The following is an 11,288-nucleotide window of genomic DNA, read 5'->3' on the forward strand; positions in this document are numbered from 1 at the left end:
AAAGCAGACTTTAGTTTTGGAAGCCTGAGTCTCTTCCTTTTTCTTGTTGAAAACCCACAGTCGATGTGGTGTCACCTCTACAGATTTTCAATTTCCTCGTTAGTCTATTGTGCTGCTTGTGCATTACCCCACCATTCAATGGCGTAAATTCCAAGTCCCCTCTAACGCAGCATCTCCGACTTACTTCAAGCCTTTCTCCCTTTTTTACTACCATTCTTTGAATGGTTCTACCTAAGTAGGCTAGCAGTCCTCAATGAACATCTTGAACCTGAAGTGGTAAAAGGGTAGACCCTCGGCCCTAAAACTAAAAAAGAAGAAGTAGAAACGTCCTCTGTCCTTGAAATGTTCTTTTTTTTGCAACTGTGTTTCTCTAAAGCCCAAGTCTCCCTAGTAGCCTATGCTTTCCACATTCTTCTCTTTCATCACTTTGATTATAATTTTAGCCTTCTTCGCTATGCCGAAAAAAAGGCAGAATTTTCATTTTGACCACTTTTTATGTTTGCCGTTTCTTTGTGCTTAACTCTGAAGCACGCATTAATTATTATCGGTATAGGCTATTTTTATTGGGTGTGATAATGTCTGCGTGATCGATGATGTAGCCTACTGTAGGCTAGTTTAAAAAAGTTAATATTCACACGCACTGCCTTTTGTTAATTCTTATTTGTATCAGCTGCATGTAGCTGTTAAATGTACCCGGGGATAAGCTAAAAGTTTTAACTGTTGTCAATTTGACGTAAAAAAAAAGGCTGTTGTTGTAGCTTGATGACAGATAGCACCTGTAAGACTAAAGAACGATAAGGTTATTCGAAGCTGCTAGTCTTTTCTGTTTTATATAGGCTATGTTATGTATTTTTTTTGTATTTTTATCTGTTTTTGTCTCATGCTTAAAAGACAAACAAAACACCTCCCTTTCTCTCTCACTCTTCTTTGTCACCTAATTTGGCACTTTCCTATTGAACAGAATACCCGTTAGCTTTCTGCAACTTTGCGAATCTGTTCTGTGTTCTCAGTTCTCACTCTTCGTCCAACTTCTGCATCAACACACGCACCACCTTGCACTGTTAAACCCAAGTGATTACTTCAGATTCCTTCCTTTTTTGCATCTGGAATCTGGATGCTGTATAGCCTACATCTTCATCTCGATATGTACAGTACAGGACCGTATAGCTTAGCCTACTACGACTAAAATAATAATGCTAATAAGCTAACAAGATTGGGAGCTACCACTTCCGTATATTGATCACGCTGTGGCTGATAAGTAGCTTGTGTGTGATGCCATAGGCTAGTCATACTTACCGCGCAAGGTCGTGAGCTTGAATTTGTCTTAAGATTTTTGGTTCTGTGCTTGTGTTAGAAGCTTTTATTCGCTTTTTTTGTAAGTTTTCTCTGTTAAGATAAAATTTAGCCATGGCAACTTTTATGGCAATTGCAATGACAGTGGAATGAATAATTCGCTTGAAAATGTTATAGATAACCAGCTACATTGTGGAACCATTGACAATTGCAACTTCTGCATCTGATGGCAATGACATATACCCTTTTTTGGTCATATTTTACGGCGCAATCATTTCCGTGATCTCGATTGCATGCGGGGTCATGAAGATACCTAGGCATACTTCGGATTTTTCTAGCCTTCTCGATCAGACACTGTACGGAGAAGATGCAACAAATATGTTTAACTTGAAGCTTTGATTTTTATTTTCAAAGCCAGTGCGTTGGCTGTTGGTTTGCTTGTTGCTGTTTTATTGACTTTGTGTATATTCAAGATACTGTTTCAAAACATCATAAAACTTGAACATGCATGTTGATGTACAGCAGTGGTTCTCAAACTTAAAAAAAAAACTTATGTAATGGTCCCCTTGCAATTTTGTTAATGATTCACGGTCCACCATAAAATTAAGGCAAATTCGCACAAAAACAGTAAATAGCCTAATAATTTGCATAATGCCAGAAAGAAACCTCCCACAATGTTATGCTTGTTTTTGTAATCAAAGCAAACATGAAACCTTTTTGAACAGATGTCCTTTACATAGTTTTGCTACTCTTGGTGATTTTTTTTCGTAACTTAGCCTTACGCCCAGTAGTTGAGGATTTAGATTAAGTGGACAGGAAGACAAGGAACCCAACAAGAAAGCCAATTTTCATGTCCACCATTAGGCATGCCTTTAAGTGTCCTGCTAAAGACACAGCCACTCCTGTTCTTGAGTGGTGTTGAGCTAGCGCCCTTGCGAACGTCGAACCAGCTTATTAATGATATTCGTGAGCCGTATGTAATTTGCAAAATGCTGAATTAAGGTGTGCGTTTCTTTATTGTTACCATGACGTCATAAAGACAGGGAAAAAGAGATGAAAGCCCTAATTTTACAAAACTATGGCGAATCGTAAATAGTACGTTATGGAAATGTGATTTTTGCTTATTTCTTGTAATTTTGTGTTCAGTGGCGTACGCAGGATTTTCTCAAGGGGTGGGGGGGCATTGACAGTGGCGTAGCCAGGAATTTTGAAAGGGGAAGGTTTTGACGACCGGCGGGCGAAGCCCGACGGCGTTTACGCCTAAGACGACACCCAGCGGCGGGGGTCTGGGGGGCCTCCCCCAGAAAATTTTGAAAAATTACTTTGAAATTGGTGCATTCTGAGAGCATTTTCAACAAAAATGTAGGTATAAAAAAAAAATATTTCTGTGAAATGGTGCTGTCAGGTGGCATAGCAAAAGGATAAGATCATGTTTTCTTCGTCATTTTTAGGAAGTAAAGTTAAGTCTCTATGTTTTCTTGTTGCTAATTCCTGGCTGAGATGTTTGAATGTTTGGTATTGGCAAAACTCGCTCTTTTAATGCAGTTTTGTTTAAAATTAGGCAAGTTTTTTTTCGATTGAAAGTAGGCTATCATTCCCAAGCATAAAGAGACTGAAAGCATCATTCTCAATATCGTGACGTCACACGCGTGCCAAAGGGAGGGTTGTAACCCCCCCCCCCCCCCTTGGCTACGCCACTGGCCATTGATATCCCAGACGTCTTCATGATATCCCAGTATGGTTTTAGTTTAGACTTTAACCATTTCTTTCTCACTATAATAGGCTTACAGAACACTATGCTACATTGGCATACCTGTATCGACTGCTGTCTCGTATTCGTCATCAACCAATATTCTGCAATGCAGTCCAACGTTTTCATAATTGTACTGTTTAGCCTACTTTCAAGTTTTAACATTATTAGCATAATTCAACTGTTTCAAGTTTTATTAATTCATTAGCATTGGGCCTGGCAGCACTCCGGCGGATGAATACTTTGGCGTATAAAACAACTAGATTGGCAAGATTCGTTCTTTTTTTTCCTTCCTTTTCAAATTGACGGAACTTGACGTGACCTGTTTTTGTCTCAGCTATCTGATGACATCGACTTGTATGCTGGGTAATCAATAAAGAAGACCTTTGAGAAGCAACTGTAGTGCTTGATTTATGTATACAGAATGTTAGCTTAACCACTTCTGTTCTAATGACATCTGCTTTCATCACTTCTGTTACATACCTTTGGTGGGGTAGGTTGATTGGGCTATGTATTTCGTATTGGCTTAGAAGTTAGTCTATAGAACAACATTGTTAATTGCTTTGACAGTGCAATCCAAAATATATTCAATGCTTTAATCTACGTCGTTAACTACTAAAACATTTTTAAGGGGGGGGGGCATGTCCCAATGCCCCCCCCCTGCGTACGCTAGTGTTTGTGTTAACATTATTATCTCAAATGTTTGTTTTTCTTTTGGTGTGTATTTTGAACCGCGGAAGCATTATATGTTTCTGTTACATTTTTTTGTATCTGACGCGACAAAATTATCATTTCTGTATGGTGGCGATTGACTAGTAGACCGTATAGTCCTTTCGTTGTCTCCCTGTCAGTATGGGAACTATACAACTTGCATATTTCGACCATGTAGCCCAGGGGTGGGCAACTTCTCTAGTCGGCGGGCCTGATACGAGAAAATGAAGTACTTGGCGGGCCGGATTCATGAATCGCTACATTAATCGCAGAACGGTTTGCTATGCTTAGCAATGTTGTATGCCACAACAAAGCTGGCATGAGTAGCAGTTTTCCGGGCTGTTTTGGCTTTTACAAATACATTCTGCTGCTTTACAAGTCTTCTGTCCGGCTCTGTTGCTTTTGTTTGCCGTTCCGTTGATGATAAAGTAGGCCTACTGTCATGGCCTGCATATTTTGTCGCATAATAGCGGCAAATGTTGTAGGCTACTCTTTAAATACGGCAACACTACGGCTTTCATTGCAAAGCAAACATACTGCTTTCTTGCCGACTTGTGTGAAAAAGTACTTGAGCATCCAAAATTCGAGACACTGATTTCAACTTTACGTTTCTTGGCAAAATCCATGGGAAAATATTTATTGTAAATTCAAAATCTAATTTCAACTGAAAACAAAGAATCTAAAAACACAAAAAACTAAAGAATCACCAATAATCACTATTATTTGTATCCGTTCCCCGTTAACCAACAATCTCTATTATTTGTATCTGTGTATCCCCGTCCCAAGCAGTTCCGTTTATGACGGAACATAACATGCTTGTCACTTGGCTAAAAACCGAAGTCAAAGATGTAAAGAATATCTACCAGTCACTATTATTTGACGTAGTAAGCAAGTAGTGGGAGATTGAGGCAGAATGTGGCCGCGGGCCACATTATCATGTAAAGATCGGAAACTGTGTGAGGGCCGCTCAAAATTCCGTCGCGGGCGGAACCCGGCCCGCGGGCCGTAGGCTATGTTGCCCGCCCCTGATGTAGCCTATTCCTGTTTCTGACAAATAATCCATTGATTGATTGACAAAGCAACAATGGAAGGTAACAAATATTGACGTGAAGACTTTTTTGTACAGTTCTGTGCAATCAAAACTCGTTTTGACGTTTGATGGAACTCTTTGTTGTTTAATTGGAACATCATTGCTACGTATCCTTGCAAGTTGCAACACTAAAGTAGCCTACCGGTAAGAATATCATTATCGGCTTTAAAAAAGTGATATCATTATATTTCTAAACTACTGAATAGGGCTAGGCCTATCTGGAAATACGAATTGTATGGAATCGTATGAAATTGAACCGGTTTGGACTTTCTACTTGTTTCTTTCGATAGAAAGACTTCGAGGCTAAAATTATCTTTACTATTACGACAACTTCAGCAAAAATAAACACGTTAAAAGATGCTGGGCTTAACATCAACTGTCATTAGCTTTTAAAGACATTTTAAGTTTACACTTTGCCCAAAGATGAAATTAACTAACTTAGCTGCGACCCGGACAGAGAACTTATAATTTTGCAAGTGGACTCATGACTTGGGACTGTTCAGTGAAGAACGTTGATTGAATACATTTCATTTCCAAGTTATCACCAATCAGCTGCATTTAGAATACAATGAAAAATGAAGATCACATGAATGATTAGTTAAACTACGGAACTTCAACCGTCAATACCAGAGCTCGCAAAGTAGATTACAATGGTTAAAAAAAAAGTTTGTCAACTGAAGCCCAGATTTGCAATATGAGCTTGTTTCGAGTTCCAGCAAAATTTTAACATAATTTTCAGCGAAAGACTTAGCTCTTTACTTAGGCTATTTATTTTATTTACTAATATAAACTGTGCCAGACAAACAAGCTTTGTCTGTTTGTAATGAATAAGCAGTTAAACGTTGTGCACGTCTTCGTTTTGTTTCTCCATTTTTCTCAACTCTGGTGATAAGCAAAATAAACGACCGTTCTCTAACTAAAACTGTGTGAGTTTTTCTCCAGGTAGTCCAAAAAATGCTTCGTGTGACTTACAAAAACGTGAGATCATCTGAAGGCAAGCGCGAGACTAATTTAGTTTGTCACACGAGCTTGCGGTGATCGAAGCCAAACGTCACACCAGCCCACCCCCAGATCATGATGAACCATATGAGTAATGAGTATCCAAACAATAATGGTGAACAGGGGCGGATCTACCGGGTGGGCCTGATCGGTACAGGCCCACCCAGATTGACAGTGGACCCACCCAAAATCAGATTTATAAAAAAAAGACTTATTAATGTTTAACACTAGAACAACCAAGTGGCACTGAATTGTCTTTGGCATCGCTATTTCACAGCATGATACCACTTTACCATTTGTACCACTATACCACTCAGTGGCGCGGGAACTATTTTTCTCTAGGGGGGCTGAAGCTGCCGTAGTGTTGTCGGCTTCTGGGGGGCTTTGCCCCCCAGACCCCCCTTATATGGGAGAACATTAAAATAACTGGTAACGTACGGTAGTATAAGCATTCGGTACCCTCCTGTGTCAGAAACGACGCCAAGTCACACACTTTGTAAATTGTAACAAATGAAGAAAGGTAACAACAAAGCAGCTGTTCAGGAAATCAAAATGAAAACGAACAAATTAGAAAGTGATATGAAAACGACAGTTTGTGGAAATGAGTTCTCACACGTTTCCGAAGATTGTTTTTCGCTCAGGTGTTTATGTTGTTCGCTCATGTCTCAGGTTGTTCGCTCATGTCTCTATAACCTGTGTCATGAGTTCTTTGACATCGACAGTGTTTTGGTGGACATGTATCAACGCAAGATGAGTAGCCTAAGTCTTTTTGTGTCATTGAGCTTCTCAAACATGTTTTCAGGTGTCTTAGAGCAGAAAAAAACGTTCTGATGATGCAGCTAAAACCGGGAGGCAAAGGCAGAGCTCCACGAATTTTCGCGTTTCTTTGAAAAGATCTAGTGTTTGAGGCGTTAGTTGCGATAGTATCTCAACAACCTTTTGAACGGAGTTGGCGGTTTTTCCACTTACAACATCGCTGAGCAAGTTCCGTTTTTAGGCGATCTTTCTGATGGCATCGGGTAAGATGATCGCCAGTATCAGACCTTTCCTCACCATTTACACAGCTCAGAAGGGCCTTCTCCTTGTTGGCTGCTGTAAGCAGATCCGCCTGGTCGAATCTTCGATCAAGCTCAGCTTGAACCAAATTAAAGGCTTCGGTGTATTGCCCTTTCCACGTTCTTTCTCCCGCAGACGAAAAAGCATTCGACTCTTCTGTGTTTCAAAATCTTACTGGAGTTTTGCACTCTCGGGGATCCTTTGGCGTCTTTAGGTTATAGGCAGACGTAAAGACGTTCGCTGCTTCCATAAGCTTGGAAATGGATTCATTTTTTCCGAGATTTTTGATCCGTTTGTGGAGAATGGTGATGGATTATAAAGCTGTAGAAGCAGAGATCTTCTTGTTTTGAAGCTATCTTGCGACGGCTTCCGCAGGCTCAAAAACTTCACCGGCCGCTGCAGCTAATCGCAAAATAAAGTCGCATCGTGCGTGCTTGTTTTACCAAGCCGAATATCTTTGTACGTGCGTCTCCTCTCATTGCACTATCTTCTGTCGTGTCGGTCAGACAATTAACTTAACAACACGAGCGAGGGCAGAAGCACGAACGCACCAACGAGTAGGACAGAAACCCAGCAAATTGCAGGCAATTTCATCAAAACCAAAAAGCAACATGAATAAACATTTACGTTTAGACTATTCACCAATTGTAACTGCAACTCTTTGAACGAAGTAGGCATCGACAATAAGCCTCACCTCCTTTACAACGTCATGTACCTTAAATTGTCAGAATTTTCTAGGGGAGGTTAAAGCAATAATCGAAAATTCCAGGGGGGCTGAATTAGCTCTAGGGGGGGCTGCAGCCCCTTGAGCACACCTACTTCCCGCCCCCCTTATACCACTTTAATTTTTGTATGCTGGCCCGCCGTGGCGTTATTGGCAGATATGTACGTATACGCGCAAACTTGCGGCGTAGACTTTTGTTTACGCTAACGCTTGCGGCCACATTTTTTTGGATGGTTTGCGCTTGAGGCTACGCCATAAAGTTTTCGCGGTTTTTAGCGCATAGCGTCAACGCATACTTTTTAATGTCTTTTTTTTAGCTACAACACGCCAATACCTTCCAGCGCTGCAGTTGAAAAAATGTTTTCAATGCCAGGCAAAGACATATTGGGACCAAAACCGTGGCCGAGTGGTTAGCGCGTTAGGCTCGCAGTCGAGAGCCTGCATGTTCGACTCCAGCCACCCGCGCTTGCTGTTGTTTCTCTGGGCAAGAAACTTTACGATAATTGCCTCTACCTAGTGATCGATTTCGAGTAATGGGTATTACCAAATTTAAGTCATAAGAAGAGTAGACAACCGGAAACAGACATTGCCGTCGGCTGCAGCGTGGGTCAGGTGTATGTCGGAAGGCGTACACCGATGCATAGCGCTCAAGTCCGCTTTCCCGCAATGCAGGATAAAGATAAACAAACAAACACAGCAAAATGTTAGATGAACACTTTCAGATGCTTGTGTTTCTTCGTGGAAATTCAAAATAAAACTTGTTTGTTTCGAGTGGTTTATACCGTGTGAATGTTTGACACCTAGCAAACAAAATTACGTAGTTTACGCTAGTGTATGCGCTGACCCCGCCAACTTTTTTTACAAGTTGCGTTGACGCATACGGCGTATGGTTTTTCGAACGTTTGCGTTAACGCTGACGGCGTCAATATTTTTGTATGCGCGTACATCACTGGTTATTGGTGAAGGTCAGTGACGTTCGGTGGCTTAAACCGTTGGGAAAGCAACTTGTAAATATGCTGCAGCAAGGTAGTAGGCCTGGGCACGAAGGGCGTAACCGTCGGGCGAAGCCCGAAGGCGTGTTGCCGAAGGCAACACTTCCAGCGGGGGGTCTGGGGGGCCTCCCCCAGAAATTTATGAAAAACACTTCCAATTTGGTGCGCTCTGAGAGCATTTTCAAAACAAATCAAACATAAAAATCTGTTAAATTGTGCTTCGCCTTTGTCGTGATCATACATCCATTTAATGTTTAGAAGTCATGAACAATCTTAATTTTAACGTTGCAGGACCAAAATCCAGTGTTAGACATGGAATAATAGTTGTCTAAATATTTAATTCGTCATGAATATTCATTCTGAGATATTCAGTTAGGCCTACACTACAAAAACTAACACTTAGGTCTAAACATTACAACCGCAAGCAATTTGTACAAAAAGCTGGATAAGTTTGCCTCCTGCGTATAGAAGCTTAACAATCTAAATATTGCACCCGCACCTGAACGTTCATTGGCGAAGTAACGTTACATCAACGCTGTAAAAAGGGCAAAGGCATGACTATGAAAGCTAGTAGGCTAAAGTACCTACAGTACATGGCGAGGAGACATCAAAAAACAGCAACAATTATTTCGGCATTATGATGCTTGTGCGGTGTACCGTGACGAGCACCATTCTGACGAGTTAGTCTAGCCGCTCTAGCGAATGTATGCATTGACGTCACTGGGAAAGCAAGACTCACCTGGTCTCACCATAACACATCTGATTGGCTAAGCAGCTGGTGACGTTTTGCAAAACGAGTGATGATTGGATAAAACGAAGGCGTTTTTTGACATTTTTGAATTTGGGTAAGCAAGTTTGATAGTTGCTTACCTTGGAGCCTCAGTGATTGTTTCTGACAGAAGCGTTTGCGTTAATTGGCATTTATAGGCAAGGCATGCGGTTTGGTGAGGATTTAGACTACTCACTAGCGTTACGAGTAATTCTAGTCACGAATACAGTAATTTTCAAGTTAAAATAGACATGATAAAAATAATAAGAAGTTAAACCTAGAATTCAATCATTATACTTTGCATAGTTTTCGCTCAGGTAAGCACTGCTTTCCTTGCTTTCCCTCACCGATCGTCACTGGTGAAGGTCTACCAAGATATTTCTTAGGCCCACCCAAAAATTACGTTCTGAATCCGCCACTGATGGTGAATCGACAAAAGATGAATGATGTACAAAATAATGCAATAAAAAAGAAAGCGACATTAACATAACTGAGGATCACCTAAACGATGTTCAAACTTGGAGTTGTAGGCTACCAGGCATAACATGACTCCGTAAGATTTCTGTTAAGAAGCCTCTGAAATTCATCGGACAGCAATTCGCTGTAGAATTTACCAACTTAGCTCATAGTATCAGCTCTCAACTCCATCAAACCTCTTGCACGTGTCTACGGGTCCCTCGAATGTTTTTATTTGTCAGCGCAGATGAGATCGAAACACGTTTATCGAAGTCAGCGCAGATGAGGCGATCGAAGTCAGCGCAGATGAGGCGAAACACGTTTATCGCTGTCAATTCTGGCTACACTTGACTGCCAAGAAACAGAAGGATTGTTAACAAAAATCGTACGCAATATTGCATGAGTAATACTTTTGAATTTACGTTTTTATCTCTATTTTTAAGCTACTTTAGCAACGCAACTCCGATATAAAATTATAACATTGCTCTGTGAAAATGAGGTTATTGCGTGTTGGATTACTAGCCTAGGGAGAATCTCGTCATAATTTTTTTTCTGGCTCTGTGAAATTGCTTCAGATTCCTGAAGTTACCGATTTGTTGCCAGACTTGAATCGGACGAATGTCTAATAGGGTGGCTCGTTTTTGAACTTTTTTTTAAAATTCTTTCGGGGTAGTGAGGAAATGGTGCCAATGAGTGAGAAAACAATCATGACAAAATTTGAGATTCGTAAAAAATTGTCTTCAGCCTCCTCATGGGGCCCAAAAATCGAAATATGGGGTTAAAAACCCATTTTTTTTCAAAAATAGTTTTAATTTGGGTAGATACAATATTGTTTAGATATATCTAATTAGCCTAAGAAAAAAATTGGAGTCATTTGAACTATTCCTTCAGCTTCCTCACAGCTTCTAAAAATTTCCATTTTGGTGAAAATTTCGCATTTTTGTGGGTGGTTACATGATACATAATTGCATTGGACATTTTACCAGCTATAAAACGTCATTGTATTTCTTTTTATAGACCTGCCCTGAGTTGTTGCGTCATTTTTGAATGAAATTGGGTTAATTTGGTAGGAAAAAGTGACGTCTTTTATTTGAATTTACGTCACTGACGAAGTTTGTAGTTATGTAACCACTACTATCCCTATGTAACCACAAACAAAAATGCGAAATTTTCAGCAAAATGAAAATTTTCAGAAGCTGAAGGAATAGTTCAAACAGGCCCGTAACTAGCTTGGAGCAGCAGGGGGGCAGAAAGTATTCTAGAGGGGGCCCAACTTTTACCTTCCGTATCATGTACGAAAACGACGTTTGTACACGATGTGGGTATATTTACGCAAGAACATTAATCGTAGGCCTAATACAACGTTTACATTAGACTAGGTTATCATAGAAACAGTCAGTGGCGTAGCCAGGAATTTTGAAAGGGGGTGGGGGTTGACGGCCGACGGG

The sequence above is a fragment of the Aplidium turbinatum genome, chromosome 8, assembly GCF_918807975.1.
Source record: "Aplidium turbinatum chromosome 8, kaAplTurb1.1, whole genome shotgun sequence".
Classification (NCBI taxonomy): Eukaryota; Metazoa; Chordata; class Ascidiacea; order Aplousobranchia; family Polyclinidae; genus Aplidium; species Aplidium turbinatum.